Source organism: Manis javanica, chromosome 5, assembly GCF_040802235.1.
Source record: "Manis javanica isolate MJ-LG chromosome 5, MJ_LKY, whole genome shotgun sequence".
In the NCBI taxonomy this organism is placed as follows: domain Eukaryota; kingdom Metazoa; phylum Chordata; class Mammalia; order Pholidota; family Manidae; genus Manis; species Manis javanica.
The window spans coordinates 140468013-140493097 of record NC_133160.1 but is presented as its reverse complement, the minus strand read 5'-3'; the positions used below and the strand labels follow the sequence as shown (position 1 = coordinate 140493097).

The following is a 25085-nucleotide window of genomic DNA, read 5'->3' as shown; positions in this document are numbered from 1 at the left end:
GGTTTTTCTAGATTAATACTCTAACAATAAATAATTTTCTATTTTAAAATGTAGTTTCAAGTCTTTTTTTTTCAGGAAAATTTCTTGAAATACATTATTTGTAATGTTTATGATCTTCTTTGCCTGTCTGTAATATTTGTCACCTTTCCCAAATTTGATTTCTTTCTTCATTTCCTTTTAATTTTTAACTTTTCCCTCCTTTCCATCATCCTCTTTCTTAAAGCAATATTATTAGTGGTGTTTGATTTTATGTTCCATCTAATTTAGAGTTTATTTCCAAAATTATTTTTTTAATTTATAATTCTTTCTTGAGTTCTGTTATCTTGTTTCTCAGATTTTTCAAAATCAGACAGATGTTGTTTTTTCATGTCTTGTATAATTTTTTAATAATCTTATTTACTTTCTTTTGAAATAGTATAATACAGTTTTAATTCTTTCTAAGCATGTCTGCTTGGCATGTTTTTATTGTCTTATAAGGACATTACTCTGTTCTTTTAATAGCAAATTTGTATGGGATTTAATTTTTTTAGTGTTCTATAGTTTTATAAAAAAAGAAAATTTCATGTAAGTATATAGCACTAGGAAGATTAAATCCCATATGAACTTACTATTTTAAAAAAGGATAAGGAACAGATTGGTATCTTCACAAACGATAAAGATATGCCACAAAGATAAGTACTATATAGTTAAAACACAATACACTATCTCAAAAGAGGTAACAGATATCTAAAAAATTATGTAAGACATGAAAAACAACATACATCTGAAGAAAATATATATATAACTTATATAGTTTATTTTAATATCTATCATTTTTGGAAAGCTCCATGAGGGCACGGACCACATATTCCTAGTACCTATTACATGAATATATTGATGTGACATTCAATAAATAGTTCATAAAGCAACGAAAAGAAAAGTCCACCAAAATATTAACAGCAGTAATATCTGGTTGGCAGAATCTAGAAAAATGTCTTCTTATCTTCTATATGCTGCTGATGAGTATAAGTTATTCTAAAATGAGTATGAAGCATTTTCATACTCAGAACAAAAGAGTTATTTTCAACTTTAAAGAAATAAAATTTATACATGAAGCTATACATATGCATACCACGTATCAGGAAGGAAGGAAGAAGTCGTGCCCCCAGCCCCCTCACTGCACATGTCTTCTATTCACAGATGAAGGCTCAGGGTTAAAGGTGACATGGCTGAGCTTTACTGAGGAGGTCTAGGTTTAGAGATTGTGTAAAGGAAGACAACAACCATCCATCTGCTTTTCATGCTATATTTGACAGATTTTACTCTGTAGCTCAGAAAACATGTTAATGGGACTCCTCATGGTGAGAGGAAGGGATTAAAAAAGCAAAGAGCCCTGTTGTGATAGTTTGGCACTATATGGAAAATGGCTCACAGTGCCTGCAATTCACGGAAAAAAGACAACATCTTTTCATAGAATCTACACCCCAAGACACCTCAAATATACAACTGAGAAATGCCGATGGCAGTGACACAAAATCACCAAACAGAACAACCCCAAACAAGAGTGAGATGAAGTCTTAATTTGCTTAACTGGGCCTTCACATATCCATTAGAGAAAACATAAGAGATGAACTGCCTCATAAAGCAGATGGTCTTCTCTGGTTCGTTCTTTTTTTTTTTTTTAAACAAGATAATTAAAGGAAACGAAAGAGTAAGGATCTTGTTAAATTGGCCAAGGAAAATGATTTCATCTGAAGTAGATTGCAAGAGTTTTTAAAGAAAGGATTTCACGTTTCCCCACAGAGCTGACACAGGTCATTTGTAACACCTATGTGAGAAAAGGAAACCTTTCCAAAGACAACTGCCTCCTGGACAGCGTGGAACACCCTGGCAGCCCTATTAACAAGAGGCAAGAAGGAAGGCTGGGGGGTAACATGGCTTTGCTGAAAGAAGCCTGGAAATGGGAGTAGGATACATGGGACTAGACTTCTTGATCTGTGAATCTGAGGAACCTAGTTCACTTTGCCACCTGTTAATTTTCCTTACAGAAACCCACTATTCATTCCCTTACCCTATCTTGGTAGAGAGAAAAAAATGAGACTCTGAGAAAAAATTCTTTGTAACAAAGACTGTAAGTGCAAAACTGTTAGTTTATAATGGAATTTTGCTTGATTGCTAGATATGACTCATTGCTCAGTATTGTTGTGAATTAATAATCAGGGGAAGAGAAATGAGGGTCCAGGTGTTTTGAACCCAATAGAAGAAGAGACCAAGTCCATTTCTGTTCTCCTCTAGGCTCTAAGATACTTTTTTGAGATAAAGAAAAGGCAGATAAAGCATGCCTCAAAAGCAACTCCAGATTCCGTAACAGACTCTTGACTGAGACAGTGACAGGAGCCCAGGGTCTTGTATGGTCTTGGCTGGAATTCATCCAGAAAGGGCACTGTCCCAAAATGTCACCATGTATGGCGTGCTTACCAAGCTTGAATGTCTAACAGAGGCCCAGGGGAAATATTCAGCCCTGGCTAACATTAAGTAGCTATTGTTGAGAGCTTCCTCTGGGCTAGATATAAACAGTGTACACATCTCTCTCAGGTCTCACAGCCCTAGGAAGTGGGCACCATTACTCTCCTCAATTTATAAAGAACAGGGAGCTCTAGCAAGGCTGAAAAGCTTGGAAGACAGCTAATAAGCACCAGGGCCCAGGCTCCAAACCTGGTCTCCTGATTCCAGAATTCTTAGTTTAATAGGCAACTCTACTGTCCCTTCCAGGAAGTGAAAAGAGGGGTGGGGCTGGTGAAACAGAACCCCCAAAGATCCCATTGGCAGATTTTATCGAGTCCTCACCCACTGGTTCCCAGAGAAAGTGAGTGTCATAACCAGACAACTAGGAAACGGTGTCTCTTCAGCCACATCACAAAAGCAACACAGAGCTTTCCTTCTGACCTGCTACCCAATTATCTTTGCATAGCTCCTAATCTCCCCATCTTCAAATCCTTTTTCCTCTCTCCTTTGGACTTCTCCTGTTGCTTCTAATATCACTTCCCTAATCCCTCTTCATGAAAACCAAATCCACTTTACATTTCAAAAATTACAGTTAAATCCCATTTCAACACATTCTGCATATGAATCAATCCTGACTTCACCCTATAGTGGCTTAGAAGACATTTGGCAATTTCTTAATGATAATAATTTTGAATACTTACATCACATTGACTATTTACCAGGCACTGCCTTAAGACTAATTACATATTAGTCATTTCAATCCTTATAACTACCCTGTGAAAAGATAACTATTATTATCTCCATTTTATAGATGGGTTAACAGGCAATGAGATACTAAATAACTGCCCAAGGTCACACATCTAGCAGGTTAGTGTTGCTTCTTTTATTTTCAACCCCTCTGAACTTCAGTCTTTCATCTAAAAAATAAAAAGAATATTTATCTTCACGTTGTAATAAACATACATAAAGCATGTGGAGAAAATGGATATTTCTGACCAGGATTCCTGCCTGATCATAACAGAGCCCACTGCATGTATATATACATAAGACAGCCTGTTTGCACATCTGTGGAATCTTCACCAGGGACAAAGCGGCTGGTCAGTCACAGGAGTACTGGCTCAGAGGGGGGTGGAGAGGAAACACCCATTCTCTCCTTTCCTCAATTCCTGGTGCCTAACTAGTTAGGCATCTGCCAGTCACCAGAGACCCACCCACAGAGTTCCTCCCGGTGCTGGGGTGGGGAAGTAGAGTGCCATGAGAGTGGGCGGAGAGTTGCGCAAGCCAGGAGAGCAGGGATCTTGGAAAGCGGAAAAGAGAAGTCTAGAGGGAGAACTAGGAGAGAACGGTGGCTGGTAGAGGGAAGCTGTGGAGCCCTGGTGTTAGGAGAGGATTAAGCCAGAGCCGGGGAGCAGGAGGGGGCAGCGTCAGATCCAGCAGCTTGTACTTGGCCAGGTGACTGCCAGGAGAATAAACATGGGATGAATCCCTTTTAACTTCTTGCCCCTGCCTTTATTCAGTCTCACTGAATTCATAGGGAACTTGCCCCAGGTGGGGCCCTCCTCCCAGAGCAACAAAGTAATTTAACACCATATTTAGATTCCCCTTTCTTCCTTTAGTATTTCTAGGATCATTCTAAGGTACGATTCAGCAATTTTTAATTAGATGAGAACAGGGAGATAAGAAAGTGCTCACTATTCTTTCAGACACGTTGTCTCATGTGTGTGTTACAATACCCCTTTGAACTAAGTATCACCATCCCCATTTCACAGGTGCACGGTCAGAGAACTCATGTCCAGACATTCTGCTAGTGCCTGAACTGGAACTGGAACCAGCCTACACATATGGTCTTTCAGGGTGGCTTGAGAACAAGGACACCGAAATGTTCCAGGTTCCTTCATTTCCCCATGTAGCCATATCCACAGTGGTGAATGGCTATAGAAATTCCACATGTAACCACTGCTTATGTGCCTTGCCAGTGCTACCTTTCTTTGAGAAATCAAGATGGAAAACTATAATCAGAGATAAAAATAGGTGCTACCACATTTACTGAGCATGCACAATTAGCAACTCCTCTGATAAGGGGGGAAAAAAAAAGGAGGGATGGAGAGAAAGGGAGGGAACAAAGAAAGAAAAAGAGAGGGAGAAGAAAGTCCCAGGCTGCAGAAATGATAATGCAACATAATCCCAAATAGTAATCTCTATGCTCTGTCATCCACTTCAGGATGTAGTTTTCCACAACGGTATGTATTTTTATACACAGCAATAGAGCAGTATAACTTCTTTCGGATTCTAATGCATGTGTGCATGGGAGGGGGTCTTCCCATGCACAATGCCAAGCAATTCCAAACACTAGCAGGGTGTGCTGACAGCACCAGATTCCCCAGGTTAAGGGTTCCATCCTACCAGACTGTCCTCCACCCCCAACTCCAGATGCCAGCTGCAAGCCCCAGGCAGTTACCTGTGCTTCTGACCTACCAGCTACAGATTGGAGTTTCCCACAACCTCCCCATTAGTCTCAATCAATTTTCTAGAGTGGCTCACACAACTCAGGAAAACAGTTAACGTTTGCCAGTTTAATAAAGGATACAAGTGAACAACCAGATGAAGAGGTATGTAGCGCAAGGCCCTAAATAAGGAGCTTTTATCCTCATGGAGCTTGGGGCCTGGCTCAGTAGCATGTGGAAGCTTTCTGGTGCCCCAAGTGTGGAAGCTCTCTCTAACAGAGAAGCAGAATGCAAGAGACAGATATGCTCTTCTCACGGGTTTTTGTGAGGGCTTCATTGCATGGTCATGATTGACTAATCACTGGCCATTGGCTGATTCAACCTACAGCCCCCACCCACCCTTGGGTGGGGGTCCAAAAGTCTCTCATGAACATGACAAGACATCCATTTCACATTCAAGGCTCTGCAGTATTTTCAGAAACTGTGGATGAAGACCAAATTTACCTGAATATACCCCCAATGCATCTGAATGAACAAATACGTATTTCTTATGACTCATTATATCCCAGGTTATCAGCTACTGATCTTGGAAAAACTTGCTGTCTCCTCTTGGCCCTTCCCCTGGGGTCTGCAGTTACAGGCTTTAGAGAAGACGTACTCAACCAGATTACCTTTACCAGAAAGGCTGCAGGAGGGAAGAAAGTGCAGTCAGTTCTGGCCCCACAGGCTGAGGCCACCACCACCAGGAACAGGGCGTTCCTCTCAACACAGGATGCTCATTCACAAAGAAACACCAAGGGCCCCCCTATCTCTAGCCACAATCGGCTCTCCTCGTCAAAACACAAGGGCAGGCAGGAAAGCGGAAGGCAAAAATCACTGCCAGGGAAGCTGAAACAAAGGTGGCCCCCCAAAGCAGAACCACACCCATCAACCCCCTGCTCTCACACTCAATATTCTTTTTTTTTTTTTTTTGAGAGGGCATCTCTCATATTTATTGATCAAATGGTTGTTAACAACAATAAAATTCTGTATAGGGGACTCAATGCACAATCATTAATCAACCCCAAGCCTAGTTCTCAACAGTCTCCAATCTTCTGAAACATAACGAACAGGTTCTTTCAGGGTGAACAAATTCTTACATAGTGAATAAGTTCTTACATGGTGAACAGTGCAAGGGCAGTCATATCACAGAAACTTTCGGTTTTGATCACGCATTATGAACTATAAACAATCAGGTCAAATATGAATATTCATTTGATTTTTATACTTGATTTATATGTGAATCCCATATTTCTCCCTTATTATTATTGTTGCTATTATTATTATTATTTTTAATAAAATGCTGAAGTGGTAGGTAGATGCAAGATAAAGGTAGAAAACATAGTTTAGTGCTGTAAGAGGGCAAATGTGTGTGATCAGGTGTGTGCCTATAGACTAAGTATTAATCCAAGCTAGACAAGGGCAACAAAACATCCACGGATGCAGAAGATTTCTCTCAAAAAGCGGGGGTGGGGTTCTAAGCCTCACCTCTGTTGATCCCCAATTTCTCACCTGATGGCCCCCCTGCGACTGTGCCTGTCTTAGGTTGTTCCTCCCTTGCACACTCAATATTCTTAAGCTGGAAGAGGACATGCCATCCTACAGTTGTGAAGGTCACAAACTTCTTAAAAAACCACCTAGCCCTATTGTGGGCCCAATACCACAGTAAGACACGTAAGCTTGCAAAGGTCCATTATTTCAGGAATTTGTTAGGTGCGCTTACAGGGATCTTTTCTCTCTAGGTTAAGAACCATTCCACTACTTGGCTACAGTGAGAAAACAGGGCTATGTAAAAATAAATCATCACCTCCCCCCCAATCTCCTCAACTTCCCTAATTTGGGCAGGCAAGCATCTAAGCGATATCCCAGCCATCTCTGACCCTGTCCCTCCCTGGCTCCACAGCCTGGGGACCTGACACCACGGAGCCATGCTCAGAAGCTACTCACAGTTGATGTCTCCTCCCTGCATTTCCATTGTCACCACCTGGGCCAGGGCTCTAGTAACTCTCCTAGAGGCCTGAAACCCACCTCTTGAACCCCCACCTGCCCTTGCTCCATCCTCATGCATGCTCCTACAGATTCACCTTCCTAACAGAATCCAACATCTTTATCACCAATAGCTCTAGGCCATTAAAAGTGGGACTCTAGGACCAGACCACTGGGGTCTGAATTCTGTCTCCATTACCTCCTATGAGTGTCTCTTTGGGTAAGTCATCCAACTTCTATGCCTCAGTTTCCTCAACTGTGAAATGGAGATAAAGAGTGTACCTATGTCAAAGGCTTACAGGAATTAAACAAGTACGTATGTGTGAAGCACTCCAGATGGCACACAGTTCTGTGTAAGTGTTGGCTTAATCATCAATATGATAATTATTTTCAGAGCTCCCTACTGGCTGCCAAATAAAATCCCCACTCCATCAGTGGGCTCTCAAGACCCTCCATGCACTGGCACAAACTGGCCTGAACTAGCTTCAACCTGCCCTTAATCTCTGTGGGCATGTAAACCCTTCCTCTACCACCTGCTCCCAAAGGGGTACCAGTCTGGGCTCCAAATTCTTTACAGAACCCACTGAAAATTTCCTGCCCATGCGTTTCTACCATGTGCTCTGCCTGGGATGCCCTGCCTCTTATCACTGCCTGTCAAACCCTCCCCAGCTCTCAAAGACGAGCCGGAACACTGATCCCACCTAATACAGTGCCATCAGGAATTCCGGGGAAGGCACTGACGACGCTAGCACTAAAGATGTTAAAGAAGTTACCAGCTATGGTCCTGTCCCTACCTGCTCAATAAGCCACCTTCTGGTCTACCTCAAAGAAATAACCTTTGTCCTCTCTCTGGGACTCAGTTTCCTACCTGCAATATGAGGCAGACAGCATAGATGGCTTACAAAGTCTTGGGCTACTGGGGTTTGTGCAGATGATGTTTCCTTGTTTCTTTGGAACAATCTTTCATTAAAGATGAAGAGGGTGCAGAGAGTAACCACATGTGTTTTTATTTTTTAAATGAATGAAATTATTCTAGGTCTCAAGTTCTGAGGTTATGAAAAAAAGTGAGGTTTTACTAGATGCTCTCTAAAATTTCTCTCTCTTTACAATTTGAAAACCGTATAATTTATAATCCCTATTTTCCAAATAGCTTAGAAGATGATTTTCATTTTATACTTCATATTATCTCCATGGTGCACCACAGAGCCATTTGTATCTTCCATGTGGAAAACCATGCATTGAGTATTTACACTGAATGAGACAATGCATTAAGTCCAAGACAGTAGAAAAGAAAATCTAGATTAACTTCCCCACCCCTATTTTCAGCAATAGCAAATTCCAGGATAAATTGTTCTCCATAAAAGTACAGAACCAGCCCCCGAACTTCTTGAAATCACCAGGGTGGAACTTAGCCATAAAAAGTTTGAAAAGCAGCAGAAAATTTAATAATACCATTACCCTGAAATCCAATAAAGGCTATTGGAGCTTCATATTTTTAAGAAATCAGACTATTTATGCTATTACCCCTAGTACTGCTATAGTTTCCTATAAAGCCATAAATAAACACAATGTAGTTCACCAGAACACTGACTATCATAAAAAAGGCCATAAGGAAGATACTGGCCATGAAGTAAGGCTCCATGGTACTTGCTACAGCAAGCTCACCCAGAAGAGTTCATTCATTTTGAAAATTACATTTCTAAGTCAACAACTCATCACTTACAACTGTGAACAGCTTTTAATACAGGTTAGAATTTCCTCTTTGGGAAAGATTTCACACAGGCTAAATAAAGGTCATACTGAATATCCAGGGACATTTATGAGGCAATCACAGCACACAGGAAAAAATCTTCTACCATCTGTATCTTCATGTCTGCTTCAGTGAACATTACATTCATCTGTGAGTATCAGAAAGCCTAACAAACAGTGGATCCAACAAATAGGAAGTAGTTGGAAGGCCACCCTTGGTGGCAGTTCAATAGGAACAATGTCAGAGCAGGTATCTCAGTGATGTTCTTGGTTTTTCTTTCATATGAAGCTCATCATCTCATGGTGACATGAAGGCTGCTGTGCATGCAGATATCTTATCAGCATTCAAAGCAGAAAGCAGGGAAAATCAGGTAAGGGCAGTGACAGGCTCATGTGTCAAGTTTTGTCAGGACAATAAATGCTTTCCCAGAAAGCCCACCCCAGTGGACTTATTCTCAGATCTCACTGGCCAGAACTAGGCCACATGGCCACACTAGCTACAAGGAATGCTGGGAAGTCAGGGTCAGGGCTGGTACACTCACTTAGACCATCACAACCACTGTCTGAGTCTGATCACCATGTCACCCTGAATTAAATGCTGGGTCTGTTAGCAATAATGGGTGGGTGTCCTGGATGGGCAGTTGATAGTGTCTCAATTTTAAGTCCCCATTTGGGAATACAAAAGTCATCCAATAAAAAGAGGAGATAATTATAGTACTTCCAGGGTGTTTTCTGCTCTCCATATCAAAAGTATCTACTACACAAAAAGTATTATTTTACAAATTTCAATGTCTACAAAAACGAACAAAAATGGGTTAATCTTTAGGTTCATATACTCTGGTTTTTCTCTCTACATTTTATATATATATATGCAGTTCACCAGAACACTGACTATCATAAAAAATATATGTATATATACATATATATATATACACACACATGTATGTCCAGGTAGAAAGATAATGTTGGCTGCAATTCAGACTTTTAAGGTACCTGATAGGGGAAAAGCATCCTAAATGTACTTTTCCACCCTGTTTGCCCTCCTCTTCCATCCATCTCCCTGTTCCTGCCTGATCAAACAGGTGCATCTATTTAGCACCCTGGAGCTCTCACGACGCCCAACTACTTAACATTCAGTGGCTTCCCACTGCTTCTAGGAAACAATCTAACCCCCTTCCAAAACCCTCAAGTCTGATTTGGCCCAGCCTCCTCCTCCCTTCTCCTCTCCCGCCAGGCCCCACCATGCCCGTAATGCTCTGAGCACCCTGGCGTCCTTTCCATTCCGTGAACAGTCCCTGTTCTTGCAGCCTGGAATGAGCTTTCCTCAGTTTTTCGTGTGGCTGGGCTTTCCACATACTTCAGATCACAGATCAAACATCACTTACTTCTTCAGGGACACCTTCCCCATGTCACCCTTTGTGATGTAGGCCCTGCCCAGTTACTCTCAGTCACACTCATGATTCCTCCACAGCATGAACCATAATCCACAATTACCTTCTCTGTTAGACAGCTTTCCTATGTCTGTCTCCATCACTGCAATGAATGGATGTCCCACAAGAGCGGCGACATTACCTACTTATTTGCTGCTCTATCCCCAGAGTCCAGCACATAGGAAGGGCTCTACACTGTTAGTTTTGCCATCCTGCTTCCAGGACAGGCTTGACTTCTAACTCCCCTCTACATTACCAACTCTTCAGTGTGGCCACCAAATAGACATCATATCCCCATGACCTGACCGACTGTGACCTGACGTTGGAATTCCTCTCCCCACAACAACTCTCTTGCTGTAATCCCTTTCAACTGTTCTCACAGCTACCAAAGCAGGCAGCACAGTGGTCAAAAGCAGAGACCCTGGAACCAGACAGCCTGGGTTCAGATCTCAAACTATGCCACTTACTGTAAATAAGTTACTTTTCTCTCCGTGCCTCAGTGTCCTCAGTGTCCTCATCAGTAACTGAGAGATACACTAGCACCTCTGTCACACAGTTGTTGGGAAGGTTCAAAGAATACACATGATGTGCTTAGAATAGTGTCTGGTTATGTAAGTGTTAGTCATTAATAATATAAATAGCTTATCATCATGAGTGTGCTCTTTGTTCTCATCTGGATGTGCACTTCCCTGGATCCTCCCCACATTACCCCATTTCAACAGCACCCCCCCCATGATATCCCCTTGCATGTGCACTTCAAACCATTTGCAATCCCAGAGCCACTTTGCCAACTACAGCTACGTGATCTAAATTATACCTATTTCCAGACCTTTGTGTCCTTTTGGAGGAAGATGCTCTCAAAATTTGTTTTTTGGTCCTTGAACTTCATGGATGACACATACCATTACTGGTCTTTCTCTCTTCTAAACTGCTACACCATATAGTTTGATTCTAATTGACAGAATTACTGTTTTGGTCATGTCTAAATACGTAAACATAAACTCTCTGAGGACAATATGGAACTCTTCTCCGTCCTCCCCAGAAGTCAGCACGACATTCTGAGTAGTAGCAGGTCCAGTATCGACCCATCTACTGATTGGCTCTAATCACCTCTCTCGCCTGAACTCCACCCTGTCCCTCAACCAGAGGAAGGGGAAGGTTCTTTTCAGCCTTGTTGAAATTGGACCTTTCAGTGTGAGGAACAGTGATTTCAAAAACAAAAAACTTCTATCTCCTGACATTTAAAAACAATAGAAAATCCTTTTTACCCCTAACCAAGCCCCAGTCATAAGGATAGGATGGTAGTAGGTATGCATGATTTAACCAAGTCATGTTGAATCTATTGGTATCAAGTTCCAGATAAACAATATGTAAATTAAGCTCTTTGGGAAATTTTCTTGTACCCTGGAACATGGTATCAACTTTTCCCATACTTGAACACTAATAAGAATTCAAAGGAGAAACAAAAGCAATCCCATAGATGTACATATTTTCCATAAAAACTAAGAGAGAGAATAACTAAGAAGTCTGGATAAACCTTTAACCAAGCATTCTCTATAGAATATTCAATAATGCTTGCTATTAACTATTTGTACATATATACTATCTCTATATATACACACACATATACATGCATAAATGCATACACACACACCCTCATAAAAGAAAGATCAAGAAGGTAGAAAGGCTAACAAGAAATTGACCTATCTTGTGACTCTGAAGTATGCCAAGTCATTCCTTTCAAACTTCTACCAGTTTCATTTTGCAAGGATTTTTGTGGCTTTCATTCAGGTCATGACAGTTCATATCCCCTAAGAACAATCTCAGGTTTGCACAAATGAACAACTGTACAGGGAACCTGGGGAAAAAAAACTATATTTGCTTTGGTTTCAAAATTGCCTTATAAAGTTGCATATTTCTTTTCTTTCCTGTCCAGAGGCTGCTCCCAGGAGATGGTTCTTAGGCTCCCTAAATTTGGCTGGGGCATTTCCTCCCAGCTACTGCTTTAGCAGCAAGTGCTACGACCAAGCCCACTCTAAGGACAACATGTTCTTCTCAGCTCTCTGAGTCAAAGCCTGTCCACACATACAGAGGGTTAATCCATCCCCACCACCCATCAGGGAATATGGGGAAAAGGATCCTTGGAAGTCCCTGCAGTTGATATCCCAAAAATGCTTGGCATGTGGTCTGCAAGTAACACATTCTATAAACAAGTTTCCTTGAAATAAGAAAGCTAGTCTATGCAACATAGGCAAACATCTTCTGAATATAAGCATGAGCAACTTCTTCCAGAACCTATCTCCTCAAGAAAGGGAAACAAAAGCAAAAATAAACTCATGGGACTACATCAAACTAAAAAGTTTTTGTACAGCAAAGCACATCATCAATAAAACAAAAAGGCATCCTACAGTATGGGAGAATATATTTGTAAATGACACATACAACAAGGGTTTAACATCCAAAATATATAAAGAACTTACACACCTCAACACCCAAAAAGCAAATAACCTTATTAACAAATGGGCAGAGGATATGAAGAGACAGTTCTCCAAAGAAGAAATTCAGATGGCCAACAGACACATGAAAAAATGCTCCTCATCACTAATCATCAGGGAAATGCAAATTAAAACCACAATGAGATATCACCTCACACCAGTAAGGATGGCCAGCATCAAAAAGACTAAGAACAACAAATGCTGGCGAGGATGTGGAGAAAGGGGAACCCTCCTACACTGCTGGTGGGAATGTAAGCTAGTTCAACCATTGTGGAAAGCAATATGGAGGTTCCTCAAAAAACTAAAAATAGAAATACCATTTGACCTAGGAATCCCACTCCTTGGAATATACCCAAAGAATACGACTCAGATTAAAAAAGACATATGCACCCCTATGTTTATCGTAGCACTATTTACAATAGCCAAGATATGGAAGCAACCTAAGTGTCCATCAGTAGATGAGTTGATAAAGAAGATGTGGTACATATATGCAATGGAATAGTATTCAGCCATAAGAAAGAAACATCCTACCATTTGCAACAACATGGATGGAGCTGGAGGACATTATGCTCAGTGAAATAAGCCAGGCGGAGAAAGACAAATGCCAAATGATTTCCCTCATTTGTGGAGTATAACAATGAAGCAAAACTGAAGGAACAAAATGGCAGCAGACTCAGAGACTCCAAGAATGAACTAGTGGTTACCAAAGGGGAGGGGTGCTGGAGGGTGGGTGGGGAGGGAGGGAGAAGGGGACTGAGGGGTATTATGTTTAGTACACATGGTGTGGGGGATCACGGGGAGAACAGTGTAGCACATAGAGGGGACATAGTGGGTCTGTGGCAACTTGCTGCACCAATGGACAGTGACTGCATTGGGGTATGGGTGGGGACTTGGTAATATGGGTAAGTGTAGTAACCGCATTGTTTTTTCATGTGAAAACTTCATAAGAGTGTATATCAATCATACCTTAATAAAAAATTTTAAAAAAAAAAGAAAGTTGGTCTACAGAAAGAGAAAAAGGAAGTCACACTTAGTGCCCTCCAAAGACTGTTCTGCCATGTTTTCTATTCTCATTCCACAACAAAAGCCAATACCAAGCAGGCTTCCTTCCACAGTGTCAATTCCTACAACTGAACACGTGAACTTAGGGCCTCTTAGCTCTGCACTGTCTTTTTGTTACTGCAGGGAAAGTGCTACACCCAGGGCATCCACATGAAGAAGACTTTTTCATTACAACTAAATACAGTTTTGAATCTCTACCTCCAAAGAAGCTGATATGGAGGGATTTTTAAAAAAAAAAGCAAAAATTTACCAAGAAGATATTTTAATTTGGGCTGCTGACCTTTAATTTCTCTCTCCAGAGAAAGATAAATGCATAGAAGCTACCTTTATTTATTACTATTAACATCACAGTAATACAACCTTATTTACTAGATACAACTTTACTTACGGGACATGAAAACAAGCTCTATTTTGTGCGTATCTAAATCATTGGTAGTAGACAGACCTCAGATAACCAACTTCACAGCTTGGGTTCACATGTCATGGAAAAAATCTAGAGCCGAATTTATTAATTCTGAGTCATGCACAGAAAGTGGTGTTCTACAAATGATTAGGTGGCTATTGATTAGACTGTCCTTCATGACACCACAAAACTGCACTCAGGTACAAGGTATACCAGTAGAAAGATCTACAGGACACCCATCCCCTGAATTAATATTTACTTAACACTTACTTAGGTTTAAAGTTTTGTAGAAGTTTGTAATCTGGTGATTCAAAGGTCTTAAAATCCTATAATCAGATCATGGTGATAAAGTTTCTAGTCAATATGGTGAGCTAAGAAGACAAAGAAGGAGTCTGCCTGTTTCAAATACAAGGAAAACCTGAATAAGATATAACTAACAACTTTTTTTACACAAAGAAAAAGTCAAAATCATGAGAAATACATCCCTGGGCCAGAACAGAAGACAGAACTCAAAGTCAACAAAGAGGATAAAAGCTTCAAAGACTCGGAAGGCGATGAGAACATGATACAGCCTTACCAGCCAGGTGCTGAGATTCTGGTGACCCACAGAGAAGCAAGGGGCATGCAGCCCAGAGGGTCTATGAAACTGGCTAGCCAGAGCTGAGCTGGCCGCTTTATGCGGCAGTCACTAAGGGTTTCCCCTCGGTAAAACAAAGTCTAGGAAATACTCATTCCCGCCACCCTCCCCAAGCTTTGCAAGGAAGCTTTTGGGGATGAGGTAAAAAAACAAGGTAAGTAAGTGCATTTTTAAAAACCTTGCCAATATCAAAGAAAAATCTCAAGTCTGCTCCCACACGGAGCTGTGACATCAAAATACGTGACATCCAAATACATGACATCCATGAAGTGTCAGGTCCCCAGGCCAAGAAAATAATATAAAAATGTCCAGAAACAATGACAACCATGGGGCACTGGCTGAGGCAAATGAGAAACTGCCCTATTTTTCCACATTCCTAGTCACACAGGATTCCCGTGGCAAACCACCCCCATTAACAAGGCTCTGATTGTCAAAGCTTAAGACTAAACAAGAAAAAAGTTCCACCATAAGAGAGAGCCAATGCAAATGGCAAAATCTGCACCTTTTGAGCTAAAAATAGTAGAATGGTCTGAAAGAGACTTGAAAAATGTGTTTGAACAATGAAAGGATAGCAGATAGCAGGTGAAGAAAAAATCTACCTAGAAATTCAGAGTGAAGGAAGGTAGAAAGGAATAAACATATACATTCACACACATGTATATACATACATGAATACATGCATACATATAATACACATACATACATGCACAAACAAATCAATTCTATTCCCATACAGTAGCAAAAACAATCTGAAACAAAATAAAGAAAACAATTCCATTTATAATAGCATCAAAAAGAATAAAATACTTAGGAATAAATTTAACAAAGTATGAATTTCACACTGAGAACTACAAATCATCAATGAAAGAAATTAAAAGACACATAAATGGACAGACATCCATGTACATGGATTTGGAAAACAATATATTAAGATAGTGACACCCCCAAAAGTGATCTAATAAACAAACACACTTCCTATGAAAACCCAACTGGTACCTTCATAGAAATTGAAAAGCTTATCCTAAAAAGGAGAAAGAATAGTCTTTCAACAAATAGTGCTAAGACAACTGGATATGCATATGCAAGAGAATGAAGTTTATGCACATTCAAGAAAATGAAACTGGACCACTACCTCAGAATATATATAAAAATTAACTCAAATGAATCAAAGACTTGAGTGTAGACATTAAAACTATAAATTATTAGGAAAAAAACAAAGATAAATCTTAAACATATTGGATTAGGCAATGGTTTTACAGACATCACATCAAAAGTTCAAATAACAAAAGAAAAGCAGATAAGTTGGACTTCATCAAAATTTAAAACTTTGCTACTTCAAAGGACACTATCAAGAAAGTAAAAATACAATCCACAAAAGAGGAGAAAAATTTTATACATCTGATAAGGGACTAGTACCCATAATACATAAAGAATTTTTCCAATTCAATAAGAAAATAAAGGATAAATAACCCACTTTAAAAATGAATAAAGGCTTTGAAAGATGCTCAACATTATTAATTAGTAGGGAAATGTAAATTAAATCCACAATGAGACACCACTCATACCTAGTAGGATAGTTATAATAAAAAAGTTAGACAATAAAGTTTGGCAAGGACATCAAGAAATTGGAACCTGTGGGATTGTAAAAGGGCCCAGCTACTTTGCAAAACACTTTGACATTTCCTCAAAAAGTTAAAGATAGAGTTACCCTGTGATCCATGTATATACCCAAGAAAAATGAAAACATTTCTCCACTCAAAACTTGTACTTGGATGTTCACAGCAACACTAATGTCATATGTATATTATGTGATGCCATTTTTATAATGTGCCCAGAATAAGCAATTTTCCATAGAGACAGAAAGTAGATTCATGGTTCCCTAGGGGGAAGGTGAGATTAAACAGCAACAACTAATGACAGGTAAAGAGTTTCTTTTCAAGGTAATAAAAATATTTTGGAATTAGTAGTGATGGTTATATGACTCTGAATATACTAAATACCATTGAATTTTACAATTTAAAATGGTCAATTTTATAGTACATGAATTATATCTCATTAATGGGGAAAAGCTTCAATAGGCAAATTTAATAATAAATTAGAAATAGTCAAAGAGTAAATTCATAAACTGGAAGGTAGTTTGGGCAGGACTGTATTGATTCAGCTAACAGGTAGGGTTTGGCCCAATTAGGAGTTGGAGATTTGTCAACAAAACAGTGTCTCTGAATTTAGGTTCTCTTTATGTTCTTCTTTGTACTATACCTCATCTCTTAATCAGGTAATGAGCAGTCCTGCTTTGTTGGCTGGAGTACCTGGTATAGCAATCCAGAAATGGGTTGTTTTTAGAGGAAACTAAGATTTCTCTAGATAGATGCAATAACTGCACACAAACACAGGTGTGTGTGTGTGTGTGTGTGTGTGTGTGTGTGTGTGTGTGTGTGTGTGTGTTCCTACAACAGCAAATAGTTGGTAGTAAATAGAAAAGGAAAAAGTTCAGGATGGGAAGAGTGAAGGAATATACGGTAGGCTGAATAATGTCCCCTCCTGTCCAAAGATACTTATATCCTAATTTCTGGAACTTATGAATGTTACCTTATATGGGCACAATGGACTCTGAAGATGTGATTAAGTTAATGACTTGAGAAGAGATTCTGGATGTTCTGGGGAGACAGTTAATGTAATTACAACTTCTTTATAAGAGGAAGCAGAGGAAGACTTGACTGCAGAAGAGGAGAAGGCAGGGTGAGCAGAAATTAGAGTGACACACTCTGAAGATGGAGAAAGGGGCCACAAACCAAGGAATACAGGAGTTCCCAGAAGCTGACAAGATGAAGGTATAGATTCTCCCTTAGCCCTTGAAGGGGAGCCAGCCCTGCCAACACCCTGGTAACCTGGGACTCCTTTTGGACTTGACTTCTGGTCTCCAAAATGGTAGATGAAATTTGTTGTTTTACGTCACTAAATTTGCAGTAATCTGCTCTAGCAGCATTATGAAACTATACAGAGATGATAAGTGGAAGAACAGAGGACTTTTTAATTCCACCTTAGCAGAAATAAAGGAAACTGACACCAAAACATGCATTAGAACTGCTTCCCAGTTTACAGAGGGAGACAGTAAGGCAACAGGGGTGAGAGGGATGGTAAAGTCAGGGGGTGCCAAAGGGGGCTGTCGCCTGCAGAAAGAAGCTACCCTGAGCACCACGAAAGCTATAGAATCATTTGTGTTAGAAAACAGGATTTGGAAAAACAAATAATACGCAACGAATCACCCTCCCTACTCCCAATCAATGCTGAGTGAGTTTTCAAGTACTTATTCATTCAATAGGTATTTATTGGGCACTTACTAAGTGTCAGGCCCTGTACTTTATTACATTCATAATGGTTATTCAAAACTTTTCCCATCAGAAGCATTTACACAATTACACCAAGAAATGGGAGCTAACACACTTATCTAAACTAACTAGATAAACCAAAATATTATCATGTAAAACAACTTTTATTTTTGTTACTGCTACTATATAGTAAAGTGGATCACTTTTATTTCCTTGGCTGTGATCACTCTCCTTTAAATGCGCTTTGTCTTGGCCTATTTGCAGGTATTTTAAGCAGTTAAAGTGTAAGGTTAAACACTGCTTCACTATCCATCAATTTTCTGAATTCTCTGACTTTAATGTATTTGCTTGACTTTGACTTGGTTCTTCCTAGAGCTAAGACTTGCTTGCAGTTCTCTCTGGAAAACAAATATAATTTCGAACTAGAGGTTGCCTAACTATCATCCAGTCCAACTCTTCAATTTACAGATAGCAGCAGCGAGACTCAGTGGGCTCTAATTTGTCCACACCCTCAGCCTGGGGTGGGCAGGACCAGGGCTGGAGCCCAGGCCTCCCATCCCCATGCAAAGTACTCTCCCATGATCCCAGGCTGCCTGCTCTTACACCCACAGTTCTAGGCCCAGGGCTCTCATACTTTAAATAAACTCCCTAAGATATTGCCATATGAAAAACCTGGCAACTTGTCTCTTTAGAGAATCAGACGTTTAGCTTAAACCCAATACAAACTACACAGAATGAAAACATGTCACCTCACCGACCAGTCATATTGACTTTTTTTACATTGGCTTGACATATTTAATGTGGCTGATCTGGGACTAACTGAACAGATTTTTTTAAATGTTAAGCCTCAATATTAGGAAAAAACAGGAAATGCAAACAGCAACAACGAAGGGAGCATATTTCATCTATCATACTGGAAAGTGTTTTTTCTTTCCCTCTGTTTGCAGAGTGAGAATAAATGTGTAGTTCTACTCAAGGATGATGGAATGGAAAGAGATAAAACTTCTCCAGAGGGCAGTTTGGACATGAGTAGCAATGTCTTTAAAATGTGCAAACAATGCTTTAACTTAGCAATTTCACTTCTACACCTTTCTTAGTGAGAGGGAAAAAAAAGAGAGTCATGAGTGACGATTAATCTAGAGGAAAGCAGAGATTGGAAATACCATTCTTGATCAACTATGGGTGATTGTTAATCATGAAATATCCATGCAATGCAATAAAGTATAAGATCATTAAAAGTCACATACTAGAAGATTTAAGAATATCTGAAGTTTCCATGATGAATTAAGTGACAAAAAGCAGGTCATAAAGTAAGACCACAGTATGACCACAGTGTTTAATATAAAGGTTCAGATACACACATGTACACACACACACACACACACACACAGACTTGAAAGACACATGCAAAATGTCATGGATTTTTTTTTCTTTGTGTTTTTTGGTGTTTATGCATTTTCTAAAATAAACAGGTCACTTTTTATTTCCTTTGACAGAAGAAAAATCTAATCAGTGTTATTTTGTAAATCTTGTTGCCTTTAACCTTTCCCAGCTCCCTTATCCACTCTTCATTTAGGGAATCTTATTACTAAAACTGTAAGACTCCCAGGGGCTCCTGAGCTGTGATCACCCGCATCTGGACAACCCTGCAGGAACTTCCTCCCACACCAGGAAAACCTATTACAGCCAGAGCAGAAAGCCCCTCTCTTGGGATAGCACGTCACATCCTGGCTGTTCTGGGCAGTGAGACCCACTTGGTTGTTAATGATCTTGAGCACTGTTCCTGGGCTCCTGATCTTAATTCAAATTCCAAATTCCTCCCATGGAGGCTGAATTCAGACCCCCTCTACCACCCTCACCCCTGCCCCTGAAAACCCTGATACTGCCAAGCGCACTTTCCATTTTTGTGTGATTTCTAGATCAGTGCTTTTCAAACTGAGAGTTGAGACCCATGAATGAATGGTGCAAATCAGTTCACTGAGTCCTGACCAGCATTTTTTCCACCATGGTAAAAGTTGCTCTTCATAGCAAGGTGCATCAGCCTTCATGCACCCAACTGTTTTTACTGCCTCCTAGCATATCATGTCAGTCAGTCAGCCACAGGCCACAGCTGCTTTTGAGTTGCTCTGAAAGTAAACATACTGGTCTAGAGAGGTATTTATGATATTTTGTTGAGTAAACACCATGTACAACATGGTCCCATTTCTGTAAATAAACAGAATAAATAAATATATTGAGAGAACTTTTGAAGTACAAAAGGGTATTCAAGATAAGGTTAAAAAGGCATTCTCTCTTGGTATGTCATATTTTGAGAACTTATTTTCTTTATTTTTAAAATTTTCTATATTAAACAGGGATTATGTGCATGATTTTTTAAAAGTGCTTTTACCATTGTTGTATTTATTATGATTACTCTTATTATATGCTTTCCTAAGGCCTTCATGTTATTTGTGGTGACTGGGTTTATTTGGATAGAGACAGATGTCAGCATCCTTTGATACTGAATCTTTTAGGCCTTTTAGAGCCATATTACCCAGAGCCCTGGTAGGGACAGCAGATGAGTGCACATCACCTAAACAAGTGATCACAGATCACAAGTCAGCCTGGTGGTAGGAAAGAACATACATGGGGTTGGGCGGGCACATAAACCTAGGTTCAAATGGCAACTCTGCTCTGACAACTTACTTTGTTATTTCAAGCCTCAGTTTTCCCATCTGTGAAATGGGGGTAATAAAATGGCCTTTCAAAGTTCACCCCTTTGGAAGTGAAATACTTATAGTAAATTTAATACACAGCATGTGGAGTAGAGCAGTACCTACAACCAAACGAATGCCTTTCATCAGTGCAAGCGAGGAAGTCCAGGAGGGGAGGCCAAAAGAAATCTTCGTGTGTGCCTGTTTCTATTTAAACTTTTTAAATGGCAATTCTTTAAGTGCAGAAAGGAGGCCACACCCCTAAGTGAGAGAGAAGGAAAGGCGGAAGGAGAGACGGGTCAGGGAGCGGCACAGGGGCTGCCCTGGCACCCCATGGCCTTGGCCTGCACAGGCTTTGTCAGGTGCTCTGGAAAATGCTTTGCAGGGGCTTCCTGAGGACAATCATTATCCAACCCAACCCCTAAGCCCAGGTGATCCCACAAATATTTGAGCATCTACTGTAAGTATAGCACCATTCTCACACACAGAGGAGAGGAGGGAAATGAAAATGCATTTAGTGTAAAAGTTCAGAGTATACACACTCCTCAAAATGAGTCATTTGGGCCACAAGCTCAAGGACGGAGATTTAAGAGTGACAAGAATACATGCTTCTAGCTGAGCAACTAGGCAAACTCCCTGGGAAAGAGGACAACTCTGCAGTACCCTACAGCCAGAGCAGGGTTCCAGCAGGCTGTCAAAAGATGGATCTGTGTTCCAGAGGGAACGGCAGGTGCAAAGCACAGTGACCTACAGGCAAAGGGCATGTCTTGGCAAGAGCAGACCACTGAGGCTAGTGTGAGATAGCTATGGAGGAGGAACATGCTGAAGGCAGCAGTAACAATTATGAACAAGGAGTAATGGACATTGAAATAAGGAGTGAAAGAAAACGCAGAGGACTCATGTCAGGGTGACCTTCTGGACTGGTGTGGATACACCAAACACTCTCTGCAGGGAAGCGACATGATCAGGGCTGTGCTTCCATTCGATTAAGTTGGTTGCTATACATGAGTCAAATCTGCAGGGAAAGACACTTTAAGCCAGAGGTCAGGAGACTATTGCAACAGTCCAGATCCTAACAGCTGGAGCTAGGGCAGTGGCTCTAGTCATGCAAAGGAGCAAATAGATACAAATGAAAATAAACAAGGATGCACTCTCATTAGCAATTCCCAGGAGAATTTTAAAACTCCAGTCTTAACACAAGCAAACTCCAGTCTTAACACAAGCAAATATCTGTAGGAAAAAACTGGAAAGGTCAGTTCTAGCTATTAGCTTCTTATTTTGGTGCTCAATGGATGCCAATCCACATTCCACCAAAGAAGGCATCCTGTCCTGAAAGAAGATAGCCTTAAAAGGCAGAACAATCACTCCAAAGCAGAAAGAATGAAAATCTAAAACTCCAGTGTGTTTATATATGAGCTTCAAAAAATACTCAGAATGCAGCAGTGTGTACTACCAACCTTTGACTGATGGTTCTGACCACACCTAATGACAAAATTATAAACTCCAGAGAATTTTTTTTTTTCTGAAATAGTTTTCCTTCTCCAGAGAACAGTGTGGCCCTATTCAGACCTAGGCCCCCAGTCATCTTAAATAACTTGCCTTAGGTGACAGAAGACAAAGCAGCTGTGGTCAATTTTCCTACCACTAAGAATGGCCACTAAAGAATGTCCATCGGAGGTTTCAACAGCAAATCTTATTAAATAATCAGGAGAAGGGAGTACAAGTGGGGAAGGGGGAGAGTGGAAAACAAACCACATAAAATAAAGGACTGCTTTAATGCACTGGACGAAGGGATCAACAATACTGAAAAAGGAGACAGAAAGCACAAAAGGGTGAGAAACACATTCTAGTTCCAGGGGAGGATGTTTCAAACAATATGTTATGACAACACACTGCAGGCCAAGGGACCATCACACATGCCTGCTGGAGAAGGCAGCCACTTGTCCTCCTTCCCACCAGAAAAGAGGCACAAGACATGCTCAGCAGAGACCTCTGGGGAGAGCTTGTACATTCCTGGCACCTAGGAAGGGTAGAAGACAGTTTTCTCCTGGAGAACCCTTCGTAAGAAACAAGTCAGGTGACGAAGAAGTGCTTTCTTTCAACTACATGACAGCACAAGACTTTGCAGCTCAGAGTCATGTGCAAAGCCCCAGAGAGGTACAATGACTCATTCATCAAGATGGCGAAAAATGAGCAGGTCCACATATGGAAATTTTTCATGTAAATTTACAGTTTCCACCCTATGAACCCAAATTTTAACATTTTTAATCATTCTGAAAGAAGAATTTCCTTGAAATGTTATTAGATTAAGCCATATAGAAAGTGCATTTCTGCAGGTCAAAACTCATCAAATAATGACAATGTCATGTGGTTCAATCACAGGACATGGCTTTCAACTTCTTTATGGCAAGATAGGCAAACTTTCTCTTAACAGGCCAGACTGTAGATATTTTAGGCTCTGAGAGCCAAGAGGCAACTTGAGATGGTGTAGGTGTGTACACAACCATTTAAAACTATAAAAACTGTTGTTAGCTCCAAGAAAAACTGGCAAGGGCTGGATTTAGCCCATGGGGCACAGTTTACTGACCTCTATTTTACAGTAAACAAGGGTAAGCTTTGTCTGATTATGTTTACGAAGAAAACTGCTGATTTTAGAGTAATATAGTAATGCCCTGGGAGAATACTAACGTATATATGTAAAAGCTGTTTCTCCCACCCCATGGGCCTTAGCTGGTGGTCGGTCTGAACCCCCATCTTGTCAACTCTCCCCTCCATGGCTGCTTCTAAAGCCCTGGCTTATTTTTAAAAGCAACTGTCCAGGTGAAAGTTTGAGGGTGGTTCTAACTTTCCTATGAAGTAAAAACTGAGACGTAGAAGATAGTGGGACTTAAAGGTGAATATAACCAAACATAACTCAGGGAAGGTTATGAGAGCAAAGGCACTCTGGGGAATGACCCTAACATATCCCTGATTTGAAGCCAAAATTCCAGAGGTCCACAGGGAAGCAACAAAAACAAATATCTAAACAGCTGGCTCAAAGCTAGAAGACTAAAGGAGGCAAAAAATAAGTTTGGGACAAACCCTTCTTTATAAAAATAAGAGAGATCGTTAAATGGGCAATATTCATTTTTCTCTTAAGTTAATCAGAGGTAGAGACAAATAGGAAAAAGCTGCAATTGTAGTCATTCCCAGAAGACTATTATTGGAAAGACTGAAGTGTTGTGAGACCCGGTCATCACCGAGGGAGTCAAGCATTTCCTCTTTTGGAGATTAGTTAAAAATAAGAGTCAGGGACTCTCTCCCTAAAACCTTTTCAATAATAACATATGCAGAGGACCTCTCTTCTGGGTTCATGAATTATTTTTATTTCAACAGAATTAAAACAATCTGTGGGGAATGTTTTTCATTTATGACACTGCTGTTGTTCCAAATGTCGTATGTTGTGATGAGAAAGGAAAGCCTTAAAAAAAAAAAACATATATGAGTGGATGTATTTAATCAGAAAAGGGAGATTGCTGATATGCACTGCTGGTGTTACAGGGTCAATGGATTATAAAAATCCTAATTTAAGTAATGCCTCATCATTCAATATTAAAAACGTACCCTAGAGCAGTCCATTCTCTTGCATTTCTAAACACTCTCATTTAAATCTTATAAACCTTCACTAGTCCAGTACCCTGCAGTATTCTACAATGAAAATTAAAGGGGAGAATAGAGAGACCAGCTCCATACATACACAAGCTGCGTGGATGACAGTGAGCCTCCGGATACCGTATGCCCATAGCGGCCAGTCAGCACATCAGCAGGGGACCCGGTGGTTTCCAAGCACTCAGGAAAGACTGAGACGGTTAGCTGGGGGACAGAGAAAAAAAAAGTAGGAACAAAATAGAGATTTAGGATAATGGCTGCGTTTTTTTTTATTAAAATGCTAATGACCACAAATTTCCAGATAACCACATTTATGCATTATTCACAGTCACATTGGACATGAAGTCACCCTATCACTGCAGGCGGGTGGAAAGCTCACTGGCGGTTAGCATGTGGTCCCTGGGACTGAAGCACAGGTCACTGCAAGTCTATCCACTAGGGCTGGCCTCCCCGGCCCCATTCAGCAGACCAGGCAATCCCATTCACACTTCTCTGAGGCTTTTTCACCTGACTCTCCCTTCACATCAAGGAATACCACTGGCCCAGTTCTTTGTTGTGACATCTGAACTAATATCCTACAGAAACGCAAAACACTTGAAAGAAAAAAGAAGTTGTCTGCATTGGGTAGAGAAGATGTCACATTGACTTTTTTTCTAACTTTTAATTAAAGTATAACATAAATATAG

General features: G+C 40.4%; 1 protein-coding gene across 7 annotated transcripts in view; it reads right to left on the bottom strand.

Annotated features, from left to right (window-relative positions):
- Window positions 1-25085, bottom strand: part of APBB2 (amyloid beta precursor protein binding family B member 2) — a 381148-nt gene that overhangs the window by 206913 nt on the left and 149150 nt on the right. For 6 of the 7 annotated variants that reach the window (XM_073237712.1, XM_073237714.1, XM_073237708.1 and 3 more), the window contains one exon: window positions 24488-24603. The exons of the other annotated variant lie outside the window; for it this stretch is intronic. The gene's annotated coding sequence lies outside the window, so the exon portion shown is untranslated. The remainder of the gene's footprint in view (window positions 1-24487; window positions 24604-25085) is intronic. 7 annotated transcript variants of the gene reach the window in all.